Source organism: Chlorocebus sabaeus, chromosome 8, assembly GCF_047675955.1.
Source record: "Chlorocebus sabaeus isolate Y175 chromosome 8, mChlSab1.0.hap1, whole genome shotgun sequence".
In the NCBI taxonomy this organism is placed as follows: domain Eukaryota; kingdom Metazoa; phylum Chordata; class Mammalia; order Primates; family Cercopithecidae; genus Chlorocebus; species Chlorocebus sabaeus.
In genome coordinates this window covers 66409194-66428124 of record NC_132911.1, presented here as the reverse complement: position 1 = coordinate 66428124, position 18931 = coordinate 66409194, and the positions used below count along the sequence as shown (strand labels likewise).

Genomic DNA, 18931 nt, shown 5'->3' with positions numbered 1-18931 from the left:
TTGCGTTTTTAATACTTCCACTCTAGACATGGAAACTGCTCAAGCCCTTAGTTCAGACATTAAAAGCAGTCCTATTTTTATTTTTATCCTCTTTCTGAAACGTTTCTTCAGGATCTATGTTTATAATTTAAGACGGTTATCATTCCCAAGGAAGTCTGCACATCTTTGAAATTCTAGTAGGGACACACGAATAACTTCAGGATTTGCGTTAATAAAAGGGTCAAGAACATTCATTGTTTACATTCCACCTCTGTTATTATCATGCAGAACAGAGAAGTCGAATCAGAATTCCTCCTCCTTCTTTAACCCAAGCTTTAAGACATCAGTGATCAAGGATCATGTGAGCACCCTGCCTTTATGCACAATCCACATACTCGTCATCATTCTTGATGGATAAAAACAATAGGAAAAAATGAACACTGAAAAATAAGTAGTTTAGCATATAGAAAAGGACGTTGCAGAACATCTCAGGTCATTGACCCCTCTAAAAGCTGTAGGAAGCAGCTGAAAAGTGAGAGGACATGAACAAGTTTTCTATCTATAACTTCCAGAAACTGTTGTAACCTCTTCATCTCCAGAGACTGTGATGAATGATGGTAATAAAAATACTGACACTTTCTTCTCTCCAAATCACATATGTTTACCCCAGTATACTTTGTCATGATTTTGTTTATTTAGGAAGTACCATATTAGCAGCTAACCTGCACTGGGTCCTTGCCAGGTGCCATACACCCATCTAAGTGCTTTATATGTGTTCACTCATTTAATGATGACTGCACCCTCATGGGGTGGGTGCTGTGAACATCACCATTGAAAAGATAGGGAAACAGGAGGAGGGGCTCCCCTGGCTGCTAAACCAGGAAGAGGAATGCAAAGCCAAGGAATTTGACTCTAGAGCTCCTAGATTTACATATTCCCTATGCTGCGTCTGAAACTTGGGACACAAATAGCAGTTACCCACAGGGAAGCTAACTGTTCCCTCATAAGTAGGTATAATAATGTACATTGATCTAACATTCAGAGTTAGTATCACCCATGTGGTATGATTTTAGGAGATCAGGAGGGTCCCTTGTACCTCTCCCTTTCCCATTGCCGCCTTTACTGATAGCCTCAAATTGGAGTTTCTTCCTTGTGTAATTTAAGACCGTTGAAAAATGCATTTGTACTAAATGCATTTAAACAAGAAACAAAGATAACACAATGCTAATAAGAAGTCTAGAAATTGTGTGAAGCTACCTTTATTTCTCTCTGCAATCTCTTCTCATTTTCTAAACTGTATTACATCCTGAACTAAAAATCTTTCTCCCTTCCTTTTTTTCCTTCCTTTCTCCATCCTTCCCTCAAATACTTCTTACTAGTTCACTTCTTAATTGCCTCTATGCAAAGGGCTGTGCTAGTTGCCTGCTCGGCAAAGGTAAATGGTATCACACCCTCTCTTCCCCTCGAGGGCTTACAGGTGGGAAGGGAGAGCAGATGCAGGCATAAAGTAGCACTCCCTCTGAAAGAGGTTAGTGCCAACTGGTTTCATTAAGTTTTCTTCCTGTGAGAGTTAGAGAAGGTTTAAAAGAGGAATTACCAGTCTCTTGGGGAGAGGAAATGAGACTAGAAAATGACAGAGCAATGGAAAGGATGGGGCCTGGACAGGAGTTTGGTGAAACCAGCTGGAGAGGAAATAATCTAAGTAGAACAGCCCATCTGATATATGGCTATTAATACTGCTTCTTGGCCGTAGAATCTCAGGGAAGCCATTTTGCTCCCCTGTGAGCCCTATTTTTCCCATACTTAAAGTGGGTGTGATAAAAATGACTGCCCCAGAGGGCTAAGCCTTAGCCTTTTCCCCTTGCTTGTCTCTGTGGAGTTTACAGCCTTGACTCATGCAGGTCTCAGCCTCATGTCACATCCCATGGAGGCCTTTACTTAACAGGCCTCCTAAAATAATACTCCAATCACTCTATTTTTCTTCCAACTAATTGTTTGCATACTGTATGATTTTCTGTCTCCCCAACTCAAATACAAAGCTGTTTTCCCAGTGCTTATAAGAGTAGTTAAATTCAATATTTGTTGCAGGAAGAACAATGATGGGTGTACATTTTTAGCATAATACTTCACACATCATGTTGAACATATATGTATACATGCACATATATAGTATGTAGTATTAAACATATGCATACACACACACACACACTCTTCTTAATGCCATTTGAGTCTATGTGTTTGTTTTGTTTTGTTTTTGTTTTATGTCTATCTCTTCTATGCCTTTATTTCTTGGTGAAATTCCTTTTGATAAACTTCAGTCCTATCTCCCTTAAGGGAAGAGTGAGTTGTCCAAACTAACAGATAACCTGGGGGAGACAGCACATCCAGAGGCCAGATCTACAAGTGCAGATTTCCAGATTCCCAACTTCTGGGATTCACTTTCAAATACTGGCTGTGGGACACCAGCTTTAAGTTTCTCCTTAAGTTAAGGTTATTTTGAATTAAAATTACTCCTTAATTATTGCACTGTTTTTTATTTGTTTAATTGTTTGTGTAAGCCTCCCAGTTCTGCATTTTTACTGAGTTGAAGAGTTTATTGCCTGATTAAGCATTCTACCTCCATTGTGAAAAGTTCTTCAAAGTATTAGTAAATATATGTGTTTCCTCTGATGCCTACTTAATTGTGACAACCTCATTGGGGCCTTCATAGAGCAAGCAAATTATAATTCTCTTCATGATTCTCTTCATCACTTCATGATTATCTGACAGATATTTCAAAGCAGTATGCCAGCTCAGGTGGAGTGAAGATAAGGTTTACACTGGAGCAAAATGTGGACACACATGTATGGCGAGTTTGAAGCATGCCTGGGAAGGGCTGCAGAACATAAGTGTGCCATTGCATGGCTGTTGAGACAATCCTTCTTGTTAGAATTGGTTCATTTATTATGCATAGCAATGGATGTATGAATGTTGGGGGCATACAAGAGGGAAAAATGATAACAGTTATATTTTTTATATTTTCTTACTCTCCAAAAATATATTTCTTGATATTTTAAGCACTTTACATATGAACATTTAAAAATGCTCCCCAGATGGCTGTTTAATTGGCAGAAAAGAAAGAAATTAGAGATGGACATAGGTGTGGGGGTGTTTCTAAGGTCACTGGAAAGCTTGTAGAGTGAGAGAAAACAAAGGAGAAAGGATAAGAAAAGTTATTTGGTATATTTTGATTGAATAAATGTTACTTATAATTAGTTCTGCAATTGGAAAGATATAGCCAAGCACCTTTTTTCCATTTCTGTTTTGGTTAAAAATAAGCCTCAATTAACATTAACTCTATCAGTGGCCTAAAAACACTGATCTGGTTATCATAATTAGTACTGCAGTGATACACATTTAGTGTTTTTCTCTTTTTTTTTTTTTTTTTTTTTAGATGGAGTTTCACTCTTTTTGCCCAGGCTGGAGTGCAATGGTACGATCTCAGTTCACTCCAACCTCCGCCACCTGGGTCCAAGCGATTCTCCTGCCTCAGTCTCCTGAGTAGCTGGGATCACAGGCATGCACCACCACTCCTGGCTAATTTTTGTATTTTTAGTAGAGACGGGGTTTCACCATGTTGGCCAGGCTGGTCTCAAACTCCTGACCTATGGTGATCCACCCACCTCAGCCTCCCAAAGTGCAGGGATTACAGGCGTCAGCCACCGCGCCTGGCCCATTTAGTGTTTTTTTAATGTCATTCAGTGAGCAGCCACCACCAACACCGGCAAGTTCAAGAATTCCTCACTGCTTAATTTACTGCTGAGTATTGGCAACCACTGGGATTTCTCTGCAACGTACATGCATATTGTGTACCTTCGGAGCCACGTCAGAGTCCTCATATCAGAGATACAAACAATTCATTACAACCATTAAAAACTCAGCTGCTCTCTGCTTTCAAGATTTTAGGAGCTCAGATCAGACAAATCCTCATGGGCTAGAGCCCCAACAATTGACAGTAACAAAGTAAGAGCTAGGGTAACATGATTAAAATGAAAAGAAAACACAAATACAGTCTCTGCAAATCCTGATGCCACCCTGAACGTTTTCTGTAAGCATGCATGTGTGTATTTATTAGATTACATTAAGCACTCCAAAGTACAGAGAATAATGCCCCCACTACCTTCCATTTTCAAACAAAGGAGGCACTGCTATAACATATGCAGAGAAAGAGTATTCTATCAGATAATGTACTTTTGGAGCAGATTTTCTCACACCTGTCTGGCTCAAGAATCAACCCTATATTACTGCATTATGTTTCTGTAAAAGTTTCCAACAAGAAAGGTGAGTGAAAGGTAATGGGACCTCTGTATATTACTTTTGCACCTTTTCTGTACATCTAGGATTATTTCTAGTTAAAAATAAGAAACAATCTTACACAAATGTGTGATGCATTTACAGTAAACATATGAAATACTGAACAGATTGCCCATCAGAAACATAAAACCTAACACAAAATATGTTAACTCAGGCTAATATGGAATGAACTGTTTTTCGGAAACATGAGTGATAGATTTTTCTTATTTGTTCATGATATATTAATATTCATATAAAATCACCAAATACACCAAGATACATAAATATACAATTTGTATTTTTTCATCGCTAAGACAAGCTTACATTTCAACATGGACATGACTCTACTTTTTCCTGTATATTTTTATTCAAGAAATTGAGAGGATTTTTAAAAACGATTAAGCTATTTGGTAAAACCAAATAGTTTCCCACTGTGTTCTCAAGGGAGAAAATTAGAAAATGAAATTGGTAGGAAGGAAAAGTGAGTAAGTAGTTGTTAAAAGTACTGTGATGAGACAGGTAGCTGACAAGATGACTGAATAGGAACAGCTCCGGTCTGCAGCTCCCAGAGAGATCAACATAGATTTCTGCATTTCCAACTGAGGTACCCGACTCATCTCACTGGGACTGGTTAGACAGTGCGTGCAGCTCATGGAAGGCCATCCGAAGCAGGGTGGGACATCTCCTCACCTGAGAAGCTCAAGGGTGGGGGAACTTCCTCCCCGAGCCAAGAGAAGCTATGAGGGACTGTTCCCTGAGAAGCAGTGCACTCTGGCCCAGACACTATGCTTTTCTGATGGTTTTCACAACCAGCAGACCAGGAGATTCCCTTAGGTGACTATGCCACCAGGACCCTGGGCTTCAAGCAGAAAACTGAGTGGCCCTTTGGGCAGACATGCAGCTAGCTGTAGGAGTTTTGTTTGTTTTTTTCCATATCCCAGTGGCGCATGGAACGCCAACAAGACAGAACCATTCACTCTACAGGAAAGGGGGCTGAAGCCGGGGAGCCAAGTGGTCCAGCTCAGCGGATCCCACCCCCATGGAGCCCAGCAAGCTAAGAACCACTGACTTCAAATTCTGGCTGCCATCACAACAGTCTGAAGTCCACCTGGGACTCTGGAGTTTGGTGAGGGGAAGGGCGTCCACCATTACTGAGGCTTGAATAGATGGTTTTTCCTTCACAGTATAAACAAAGCCCCGGGAAGTTCGAACTGGACGGAGCCCAACTCAGCTGCTGTAGCCAGACTGCCTCTCTAGATTCCTCATTTCTAGGCAAGTCGTCTCTGAAAGAAGGGCAGCAGCCCCAGTCAGGGGCTTATAGATAAAACTCCCATCTCCCTGGAACACAGCACCTGGGGGAAGGGACAACTGTGGGCACAGCTTCAGCGGACTTAAACGTTCCTGCCTGCCAGCTCTGAAAAGAGCAGTAGATCTCCCAGCACAGTGCTCAAGCTCTGCTAAGGGATAGACTGCCTTCTCAAGTGGGTCCCTGACCCCATGCCTCCTGACTAGGAGACACCTCCCAGCAGGGTTCAACAAATAGTTTATACAGGAGAGCTCCAGCTGGCCTCTGGCAGGTGCCCCTCTGGGACAAAGCCTCCAGAGGAAGGAACAAGCAGCAATCTTTGCTGTTCTGCAGCCTCTGCTGGTGATACCCAGGCAAACAGGGTCTGGAGTGGACCTCCAGCAAATTACAGCAGACCTGCAGCAGACGGGCCTAACTGTTAAAAGGAAAACTAACAAATGGAAAGAAATAGCATCACCATCAACAAAAATGACATACACACAGAAACCCAATACAAATTTCACCAACATCAAAGACCAAAGATAGACACATCCACGAAGATAAGGAAAAAACAGCGCAAAAGGCTGAAAATTACAAAAATGGGAATGCCTCTTCTCCTCCAAAGGATCAAAACTCCTTGCCAACAAGGGAACAAAACTGGACAAAGAACGAGTTAAAGGAATTTACAGAAGTAGGCTTCAGAAGGTTGATAATAACAAACTTCTCCGAGCTAAAGGAGCATGTTTTAACCCAATGCAAGGAAGCGAAAAACTTTGATGAAAGGTTAGAGGAATTGCTATTCTAAAAGGTTAACAATAACAATTCTAAACGGTTAGAATAACCAGTTTGGATAAGAACATAAATGACCTGATGAAGTTGAAAAACACAGCACGAGAACTTCGTGAAGCATACACAAGAATCAATAGATGAATCAGTCAAGCAGAAGAAAGGCTATCAGAGACTGAAAATCAACTTAAGGAACTAAAGCAAGAAGACAAGATTAGAGAAAAAAGAATACAAAGGAACCAACAAAGCCTCCAAGAAATATGGGACTACATGAAAAGACCAAATGTACATTTGATTGGTGTACCTGAAAGTGACAGGAGAATAGAACAAACTTAGAAAACACTTCTCAGGATATTATCCAGGAGAACTTTCCCAACCTAGGAAGACAGGTCAACATTCAAATTCAGGACATACAGAGTACACCACAAAGATACTCCTGCAGAAGAGCAACCCGAAGACACATAATCTTCAGCTTCACCAAGGGTGAAATGAAAGAAAAAAATGTTAAGGGCAGCCAGAGAGAAATACCCACAAAGGGAACCCTATCAGACTAATACCAGATCTTTCTGCAGAAACACTACAAGCCAGAAGAGAGTGGGGGCCAATATTCAACATTCTTAAAAAAAAAAAAAAAAAAAGAATTTTCAATCCAGAAATTCATATCCAGCCAAACTAAGCTTCATAAGAAAATAAGAAATAAAGTCATTTACCGACAAGCAAATGTTGAGAGATTTTGTCACCATCAGGCCTGCCTTACAAGAGCTCCAGAAGGAAGCACTAAATATGGAAAGGAAAAACTGGTACCAGCCACTGCAAAAACGTATCAAATTTTAAAGACCATTCACACTAAGAAAAAACTGCATCAACTAATGGGCAAAATAACCAGCTAGCATCATAATGACAGGATCAAATTCACACATGACATTATTAACCTTAAATGTAAATGGGCTAAATGCCCCAATTAAAATACACAGACTTGCAAATTGGATAAAGAGTCAAGACCCATTAGAGTGCTATATTCAGGATACCCACCTCATGTGCAAAGACATACACAGGCTCAAAATAAAGGGATGGAGGAAGATTTACCAAGCAAATGGAAAGAAAAAAAAAAAGCAGGGTTTGCAATCCTAATCTCTGATAAAACAGACTTTAAACCAAGAAAGATCAAAAAAGACGAAGAAGGGCATTACATAATGGTAAAGAGATCAATACAACAAGAAGAGCTAACTATACTAAATATATATGCACCCAATATATGAGCAACCAGATTCATAAAGGAAGTTCTTAGAGACCTACAAAAAGACTTACACACCTACACAACAATAGTGGGAGACCTAACACCTCACTGTCAATATCAGACAGATCAATGAGACAGAAAATTAACAAGGATGTTTAGGACTTGAACTCAGCTCTGGATCAAGTGGACCTAACAGATATCTACAGAACTCTCCACCCCAAATCAAGAGAATATACATTCTTCTCAGCACCACATCACACTTATTCTAAAATTGACCACACAATTGGAAGTAAAACACTTCTCAACAAATGCAAAATAATGGAAATCATAACAAACAGTCTCTTAGAAAACAGTGCAATCAAATTAAAACCCAGGGCTAAGAAACTCACTCAAAACCGCACAACTACATGGAAACTGAACAACCTCCTCTTGAATGACTACTGAGTAAATAACTAAATTAAGGCAGAAATAAATAAGTTCTTTGAAAACAATGAGAACAAAGACCCAAAGCACCAGAATCTCTGGGACACAGCTAAAGCAGTGTTTAGAGACAAATTTATAGCACTAAATGTCCACAAGAAAAAGCAGAAATGATCTAAATTTGACACCCTAACATCACAATTAAAAGAACTAGAGAAGTAAGAGCAAACAAATTCAAAAGCTAGAGAAGACATGAAATAACTAAGATCAGAGCAGAACTAAAGGAGATGGAGAAACAAAAAACTCTTCAAAAAATCAATGAATCCAGGTACTGGTTTTTTGAAAAGATTAACAAAATAGGCCGCTAGCCAGACTAATAAAGAAGAAAAGAAAGATGAATCAAATAGATACAATAAAAAATGATAAAGGTAATATCACTACTGATCCCACAGACGATCCCACAGACATACAAACTACCATCAGAAAATACCATAAACACCTCTATGCAAATAAACCAGAAAATCTTGAAGAAACAGATACATTCCTGGACACATACATCCTCCCAAGACTCAACCAGGAAGAAGTCGAATCCCTGAATAGACCAATAACAAGTTCTGAAATTGAGTCCGTAACTAATAGCCTACTAACCAAAAAAACCCCAGGACCAGACAGATTCATAGCTGAGGTCTACCACAGGTACAAAGAGGATCTGGTACCATTCCTTCTGAAACTATTCCAAACAATGGAAACAGAGGGACTCCTCTGTTCAGAAAAAGAAAATTTCAGGCCAATATCCCTGATGAACATTGATGCAAAAATCGTCAATAAAATATTGGCGAACCGAATCCAGCAGCCCATCAAAAAACTTATCAACCATGAACAAGTCGGCTTCATCCACAGGATGCAAGGCTGGTTTAACATCACAAATAAATAAACGTAGTCCATCACATAAACAGTACCAATGACAAAAACCAAATGATTATCTCAATAGATACAGAAAAGGCCTTTGATAAAATTAAACCCTGCTTTATGCTAAAAACTCTTGATAAACTAGATATTGATGGAAACTTTCTCAAAATAATAAGAGTTGCTTATAACAAACCCACAGTCACATCCTACTAAATTGGCAAAAGCTAGAAAAATTCCCTTTGAAAACCATCACAAGACAAGTATGCCCTCTCTCACCACTCCTATTCAACATAGTATTGAAAGTTCTAGCCAGGTCAATCACGCAAGAGAAAGAAATAAAGGGTATTCAAATGGAAAGAGAGGAAGTCAATCGTCTCTGTTTGCAGATGACATGATTATATATTTAGAAAACCCCATTGTTTCAGCCCAAAATCTACTTCAGCTGATAAGCAAACTTCCGCAATTTCTCAAGATACAAAATCAATGTGCAAAATCACAAACATTCCTCTACACAAATAATAGAGTCAAATCCTGAGTGAACTCTCATTCACAATTCTTACAAAGAGAATAAAATGCCTAGGAGTACAATTTACAAAGGATGTGAAGGACTTCTTCAAGGAGAACTACAAACCACTGCTCAAGGAAATAAGAGATGTCATAAACAAATGGAAGAACATTCCATCATCATGCATAGGAAAAATCAATATCATGAAAGTGGCCATACTGTCCAAAGTAATTTAGAGATTTAATGCTATCTTCCTCAAGCTACCATTGACTTTCTTCACAGAATTAGAAAAAACTACTTTAAATTTCATATGGAACCAAAAAAGAGCCTGTAGAGCAAAGACAATCCTAAGCAAAAAGAACAAAGCTGGAGGCATCAAGCTACCTGACTTCAATCTATACTACAATGCTACATAACCAAAACAACATGGTACTGGTACCAAAATAGATATATAGAATGATGGGACAGAACAGAGGGCTCAGAAACCAGGCCACACATCTACAACCATCTGCTCTTTGACAAACCTGACAAAAACAAGCAATGGGGAAAGGATTCCCTATTTATTAAATGGTGTTGGGAGAACTGGCTGGCCATATGCAGGAAACTGAAACTAGACCCTTTCCTTACACCTTATACAAAAATTAACTCAAGATGGATTACCGACTTAAATGTAAGATCTAAAACCATAAAAACCCTAGAAGAAAACCTAGGCAATACCATTCAGGACATAGGCATGGGCAAGGACTTCATGACTATAACATAAAAACCAGTGGCAACAAAAGCCAAAATTGACAAATAGGATCTAATTAAACTAAAGAGCTTCTGTACAGCAAAAGAAACTATCATCAGAGTAAACAGGCAACCTACAGAATGGGAGAAAATTTTTGCAATCTTCCCATCTGACAAATGGCTAATATCGAGGATCCACAAGGAACTTAAACACATTTACGAGAAAAAAAACAAACAACCCCATCAAAAAGTGGGCAAAGGATATGAAAAGACACTCCTCAAAAGAAGCCATTCATGTGGCCAACAAACATATGAAAAAAATCTCGTCATCACCGGTCATTAGAGAAATGGAAATCAAAACCAATGAGATACTATCTCATGCTAGTTAGAATCGTGACCATTAAAAAGTTAGGAAATAACAGATGTTGGAGAGGATGTGGATAAATAGGAACGTTTTTACACTATTGGTGGAAGGGTAAATTAGTTCAACCATTGCAGAAGACAGTGTGGTGATTGCTCAAGCATCTAGAACCAGAAATACCATTTGACCCAACAATTCCATTACTTGGTATACACCCAAAGGATTATAAATCATTCTATCATAAAGACATATACACACATATGTTTATCGAAGCACTGTTCACAATAGCAAAGCCTTAGAACCAACCCAAATGCTCCTCGATGATAGACTGGATAAAAAAAATGTGGCACATATACACCATGGAATACTATGCATCCATAAAAAAGGATGAGTTCATGTTTTTTGCAGGGATATGGATGAAGCTAGAAACCATCATTCTCAGCAAACTAACACAGGAACAGAAAACCAAACTCCGCATGTTCTCACTCATAAGTGGACTTGAACAATGAGAACACATGGAAACAGGGATGGGATGGGAATATCACACATCTGGGCCTCTCACGGGTCCGGGAGCTAGGAGCAGGATAGCATTAGGAGAAACACCTAATGTACTTGTCGGGTTGATGGGTGCAGCAAACCACTGTGGCACGTGTATACCTGTGTAACAAACTTGCACGTTCTGCACATGTGTCCCAAAACTTAAAGTATAATAGTATAAAAAAGTACTATGATGGTTGATACTATTAAGTAGTTTTGAAAATTAGAAGTGCCACTCAAGGCCCAATAGTATAGATTTGCTTTGCATTTACTAGATCACAAATACGCCCTCAGTAAAGTTGTGGTCTCATGTACAGCTCACTACGGGACAGCACATTTTATTAGACAATGTCCTTTTCTTAGGTTTACCCATGTGTTTTCTATAGCATGCATATACTGAACAATGGTAAGGAATTAATGCATTTTGAAAATGGTTGTAGACCTGGCTCAGTTTTTTACTTGAAGTCATTTTTTATTGTATTACATAAATAGTAAAAGGCACAAAAATCCAACTTTTGCTTAAAAATAACCGTGAGTACCTGCACACAGATTCTCCAGTGTATAGCCAAATCACTGGTATTGGGACAAAATGGGAAATACATGGAAGTAATTTTACCAAGCAGCACATCCAGTCTAGAAAAAGCATCCAACAGGGGTTTATAGATGCCCTTAATATCACACGCATATTTCCTGCCCTTACTATTTCGGTGCACAGAGGTTTAGCTTCCTCCTGTCGGCACCTGTGTTTCACCTTTAGGGCAGGCTGCAGGTCTGAGGAATTAAAATATCCCAGGAACAATTCTCAATTTCTGACTTGTCAAGAGCTGGTATATAAATACCTCTGCATCCTTGTCCTTAGGAAAAGATGGCTCTAGGGTGCATATTGTACCATTTCCAAAGTTCCCCAGGTTTCGTGGAATACTGTGGTACTTTGCTTCATAATCCAAATTCTATTGGCCCTCCCTTTTTTGGCTTTACTTTCTCACTCATCTTCTGTGGTTTCAGGGATCATCTTCCAAATAAACCTCTTGCATTTTAATTCTTGTCTCAAAATCTGCTTCCCTAAAACCTCAAACTTAGACGTGGTTGCACTCTCCAAGTCTGTTCATTCTTGGCACCAGCATCTTAAATAAATAATCAATGGGATTCAACCCCGCTTTTTATATATGAAAAGAATGTGAAGGAGTCTTTGAATCCAGATTTTATAAATATAGGAACAAGATTAGAGGGTAATGACTGAACCTACAACATAGGGTCAAGCATCAGAGATTCGACACAGTGGGAGCGCAGACGTGTTTCCATTCTCTACTTACTGAAGTAACTAGAAGAATTACCTCTGTTTTGGTCAATTCTGTGTTTCTCTTCCGGTAATGATGGGTTCTACCAAGCCTGCTTCTGGGTTTCCTCTGTCATTGTTTCCCATGAAGATCCCCAATGAAGTAATCTTGCCCTTGTGCCAAGACGCTTATTATAATTATATGCCAAATATTGTAGGCCTCTGCTTGTGTGTGGCCAAAATCCATATTCAATACAAAGTTAACATCTTGTGTGTTAAGAAAAGGTTTCCTTTGAAGGGGGCTTTCTCTTACCTGCCTCTCACCAGTCCCTATTATCCCTTGTAAGGGCTTATTTCTCTATTTACTAGAGCTCAGCTCTTCTATGAGTCATCATTTTGGAAAGGAAAAGGGAGCCTTTATGTCTCTACTTTCTTTGGCAGGAAGAATAACTTCCAGGTGGCATCTTACTTTAAAAAGGAAGCAGAAACATATACCTTGTCTTACTTGTCATAGTTTCAACTCAGAGGTTTTATTGTTAAACTATTTAATTCCAGTCATGTAATGACATACTGATTCATGTGCTGGGATTTTTTCTTTAGGTCTCACTGGCTAACAGACACTTCCAAGGTTGAAAGGTACAGGGGAAGCTCACCTCAGCCACAGTTAAACATGAACCTTTGAGGGGCATGCATCCAAACACATTAGGAACAAAAAAGTTGCCAGAACAAGATCTTCATGGTTCTTCTGCCATACGTGCATACTATAAATGATTGTGCTTCACACACAGTCTCTGCTGCATGAACCAGCCCTTAAGCTGGGCATGATTACATGTTCATATTAATGCCTTGCCCAGGTTTATATTTCTAGGGTGCTACTCTATCTTTTAATCCACTTGGTTTCTAGAATAACCCAAAGTATCTAGAAGAAATGACTAACATGGCTGGTCAATGATTGCCATCTCTTTTTCCTGCCTCATAGCCATTACTTACCATCAGCAAAACATATGGATACTATATTGATTAAGGCAAGTAATATTAGCTGCTGTAACAAACATCCTAAATTTTAGTGACTTAACACAATAAAACTTTGTCTCTGACTCATGCGAACATTCCTAGCTGGGGAAGGCTTTCCGTATGATCATCCAGTGTCTCTGTGCCTTCCCTTTGTGGCTTCACCCTCCTACCACTCACCTGATTGAGGGAAAAGAGGGAGACAATGGAGGTTTACATGTGGAAAGTTTCTAAAGGCCAGATGTAAAAGATAATGTAGTAATTATGTCCTCATTCTTGTGCCATAATTAGCCACGTGGCCATACCTGACTGCAAGCTAGGCTTGGAAATGTTACCAAACTCTGAGACTAAGATGAAAAAGAAGCAAGATTTGGAGAACATATGGCACTCTCTGCCAAATATATTATGCTGCTTCTAAACTCCTCATTTTGTCCTGTGATCTCCTCTGCCTAGACTACTCCCACTACTTCACACCCTTCCCAGCTCTAGAAAATGTTCACCTGTCATTATCACTGAGCTCAGATATTGCTTTATCTGGAAGACCTTTCCTGATATGCTCATCCTCATTCTCCATTTGTATATAGGTGCCCCTTTTCTTGTTCCCTTTCCATTCTTAACTGTCCTGTATTATTAAATTACATGAGTTGCATTAACATTTTCTAATTTTGGACAGTTGAGGTACTGAAAGAATGGAGCCCATCATTTCTCTTACTATGGCATGTTCTCTAGTGGTACCAAGATGGCAATCCCCCAACAGGTGCAGGATTAGCTTTATAAGAATTACCCATGGCTCATCCTTATAATCCCAGCACTTCGGGAGGCCAAGATGAGAGGATGACTTGACACCAAAGATTTGAGACTAGTCTGGGTGACAGAGCAAGACCTTGTCTCTTAAAAAAGAAAAGAAAAGAAGGCTCACCTGTGGAGTTTGTTATACCCAGTCCCTTAGCATCAATCTCCAATTGATCATTCCTCCTCCTTTGCCCCACGGAGCAGGGGTTACTTTTGGACTTCACTGAACTTGAGTCTGGTCATGTGACTCACTTGGAGTACTAAAATGTGTCTGGAATCTAGGGTGGGTCAGTTCCAAACAGGGACTTTAAGGACCATGACATGTTTTCATTCATCTTCTTATGCTCCTGCCATAGTCATAAAAAGTGCAGACTCCATGAAGCTGCTGTTCCTTTTGTCTGTGTTCTAGAAAGAGAGTCCTGGGCAGACATGAACCCAAGCCCAGTCCAGACCAGCTGTCTTACTCTATCTGGGCTGCTATAACAAACTACTATAGACAAAGTAGTTTATTAACAACAGAAATTTATTTCTCACAGTTCTGGAGGCTGAGAGGTCGAAGATTAAGGCATTGGAAGATTCCGTGTCTGGTGAGGTCCTGCTCCTCAAAGACAGCAACTTCCATCTGTGTCTTTGCATAGTAGAAGGGACTAGCTAGCTGTCCAGGGTCACCTGTATAAGGACACCAATCCCACTTATGAGAGTTCTACCCTGGTGACCTAATCATTTCCTCAAAACCCCACCTTCTAACCACAGTGACTGGGTTTTAACCTATGAATTTTAGGGGGACATAAACATTCAGATCATAGCACCATTCCCTCTGAGCCACAACCAAATTCACAGCAGTGGGTAAAAATAAATATCTGTAACCCACTGAGATTTTCAGCAGTGTCTCACACAGCATAACTGAAGTAGGGTAAGGCCTAGAAACCTGCACATTAAAAACACTTCAGCCACTCACATTTGAAAACTACTGTACACATTAGACTCTTCAACAGGAGAAAATCTAACATTTAAGCAGATGGAACAGGATATCTACAAAAATTTTATCAGCCATCTTCCCAGACACATGGCAGGGTGTTGAATCCCAGCATTTCCCGAGCGGTATTGGAACATGAGCTCAGTCACAGCAGGGTTTTGGGGAAGCGAAGGGGCCCTGGGTGTGAGTACTGCTGTTCCCTTCCAGCCTTGACGCGGGCAACAATGATGACTGAGCCTGTGCAGAATGTATGTTGTGGTATTTTTTTCTTTCAGCTTTGAATTCATCATTTCATCACAGTATTAAAATGGGCAGGATTACCAAATCTTATATGATCACTTATGTCTGTCTTGCTAATCATTAATGACATCATTTAAAGGTAACATAATTATGTTCTGTATATAGTGTGTAGCAATAAGAGCCATATTGTTGACTGTGAATAGCATAATTACTATTTCATAAGTCTGCAAGGTTGTTTGGGTTTTTTCCCTATATGACTGACATGTAAAACGTTATTATTGGCCTTTTTTTTTTTCCAAGATGGAGCTAGTGATTTTTTTTATCCCTCTTTTAGCCCCACTAATATCACCACATTATACTTCTCCAGTGGTATGTGTTCTCTGTTTATAATGACAAGTGACAATTTGCAATAGGAACAAAAGTGCCTGGTTCTTTGAAAGCTGTTCCTACGTGCTATGGTAAAACAAATGACAAAGGAATTTGACTTTTGCTATTTCTTCAGTGGAGTAGAGAAGGTGTGGGGAACAGAAATATGTTTAACTCTATAAATACTATGGCTTATTTCCTTTGGTCATATCAAAGAAAGAGGAAATAGTCATAAGAGCCCTGAGAAATTTGTCACATCCATGAATCACATTCAGTAGTGAGATTAGAATTTTTATTTCTTTTTTTTTCTTAACTAGTTGACAGTAACATTCATTTCAACTACAGTGTTATAAACCCAAAGGACAGGCATATTATATAGAAATCCACCAGGGCTCCTCTCGAGTTGGTCACAGCCACAGTCCTGGCTTATTCTTTGTGCCTGCCAAACTCCTCGCACAGTCTCTGACACATATAGGGAACGTAATAAATGTTTGTTAATGCACAGTGGTGGGAAGGGAAGATTTATGGTGAGCTAAAATGAGAATCATTGAAGATGCCAATCCAAAAAGCTGTGCATATGGTTAAAAAAAAACAAAAAACTTTTACTGTTTGTCCCTGTCCAAGGAGGTCTCATGCTTACACCCATTGCCTGAAGCATTTGGGGTGCCCCAATGCTTCTACATCAGCCTGTCACCTCTTCACACTCTGGCTGACCCTATGCTGACACAAGTGCTTCAGAAGATTTTCATCTGCTGTTATCTTTTGTATAGATTCCACTGTATTTTTTATAGTTTCATCAATATTTTTAACAAATCATATTTTCAATTTTTTCTTTAATTGACAGACATGAATATGATCTAGTTTTAAATTCATATGCCCATATCTCATGTTAGAAAACAGCACTCTTTATTGAAACTGAGGTGGTTTATGTAAAATGACTAAGTTGCTAAGTATTTGTAAGCAAACTGAGAAGAGTTTTTTTTTTTCTACAAGAACAAGCAGAGTGCAAAAAAAAAGCAGAGTCTTCCTATCATAACCAATATAAAATCTGCTATTAATCTGTGTAGATTGAATTTACTCTGCAGAAAATGGGAGTATATCTTCTGGGCTTAACTTGTCACAGGAATTCAGGCAATATTTTCTCTCATTAGTATTGTGTCTGTCATAGGATAATAATGAAAGTAAATACAACAAATATTATATAGCATTTAACAAACATTTTATTCATAAACATCATTAGGTAGCCCAAAAAAAAAAGGAAATTCAGATGGTTTAATCCTCATATCAGAAAGCACAGGATTAATACAACTTTGGTCATGAATGACAAAGCAAAACTCTGGGTGCTTCAAGTAAGATTCTAACTACAAGTTTGACCTTAATGTTAACGTCTTTATCTTTTAATGCCCAGGACTGAAACATGGCTAATGATGACCAGCAGCTCCACCAGAATATATTTATTTCTAAAAAATTTGGTTAAAGGTGTTCTGGGTTTTACTCCCTCATGCAAAGTTACCAGATTGTTCTCAGCCCTGGTGGCCTTTTGGATGACCCAGGGATACAAGATCAACCAGAGAAGGCTTAGTTGAATTTTGACTTCCCTACGGGAAGTTAGAGATCACATTGTCTTTGAGATCTTGTTTGGGACCCAAGGCCCTTTGCAAGGTGACTTCAGGACACTTACCCAAATATAACTACCACCATTTGTTTATATAAAACACCAAAAACTAGCGTAAATCTGGCTTCCTGTCGTTCCATGCTCCTTTCTGTGATGGAGATGATGTGGTCTAAGGGGAAGCACTACGGGCTTTGGAAAGAGACATGTCTGAGTTTGAGGTGCCTTTTCTGCTGGTCTTTAGAGTGGGTCCCCTGAATGATAGCTGTGATCATCTTCAGATCCTATTCCTTCTTAATCCTGTTCCAGTTCCTTTTTAGTCTCTCTGTAGCACTTGACACCACAGACCATGCGTTCCTTGGCTGATCTCTTCTCCTACCTATCTGAGCATTCTTTTCTAGTATTATCCAATGCAGTTTTACTAAAAATAATACAATGAGAAAAGAAGACCCCATATTTATTGGGACTCTACAATAAACCAAGCACTGTAGAAGGAGTTGAGTATACACGAAATACAATCTTGCCCCTGCCCTTTGATAACTTACTGTCTGCAGGAGAAACAAACAAGATTATTTAAAAATAATTGCAAATTTCCTAATATGTAAAGAGTAGTTGTAGTAGTACTAGTTAGTAGTAAAGACAATTCGAAAACAAGATTTTTTTTTTATTTCAATAGGTTATTGGGGAACAGGTGGTGTTTGGTTACATGAGTAAGTTCCTTAGTGGTAATTTCTGAGATTTTGGTGCGCCCATCACCTGAACAGTGTACACTTTACCCAATGTGTAGTCATTTGTTCCTCACCCCCTCATCCATTCCCCCGAGTCCTCAAAGTCCATTATATCATTCTTATGCCTTTGTGTCCTCATAGCTTAGCTCCTATTTATGAGTGAGAACATAAGATGTTTGGTTTTCCATTCCTGAGTTACTTTACTTAGAAAAATTGTCTCCAATTCCATCCAGGTTCCTGCAAAAGCCGTTATTTCATTCCTTTTTATGGCCGAGTAGTTTTCTGTGGTATATATGTATCGTATACATATATCACATAGAAAACTAGATTATTAAAGTTCTTAAATGCCTGCATGAGTAGCTTCAGCTTTATTCTGCAGGTCAGCTCTATTTAAACCTTTAAAAATTCATCATTGTCAGTAAAAGAAAAAAATTGAGATGGCACCAGTGAAGACACATGCACACATACCCACACACACACACAAACACACAAAACATATATTCAATGATTACTATTCTCAGAACACATATTACCAAATTCACCTATTAACTAAAATTTATTTGTAACCTTCAAATCTATACTCACAACATATTACAGTTATTCATTGTCATGTGCAAAGCAGGAAAAAAATTGAGGCAGATATTCTTAGCTGAAGTCAAGGTGATGCTGTGCCTTTTTAAAAAATTTATTATTTATACAGTAGATTATTATTGAATTTATTATTAATACTTCCACAAAAAAACAGGTGCAGGAAAATTTTTCATTTCACAGGAGGAAATAACAAGTAGTATATTAGAGCATTAAAAGATTATAAGGAGAGGAAATACTTCCCAATATTTTTTTTAATACT

General features: G+C 38.9%; 1 long non-coding RNA gene across 1 annotated transcript in view; it reads left to right on the top strand.

The window, feature by feature from the left end:
- The window catches only part of LOC119624924 (uncharacterized), a 45520-nt gene that overhangs the window by 10200 nt on the left and 16389 nt on the right, over window positions 1-18931 (top strand). The gene's annotated exons all lie outside the window — the stretch shown is intronic.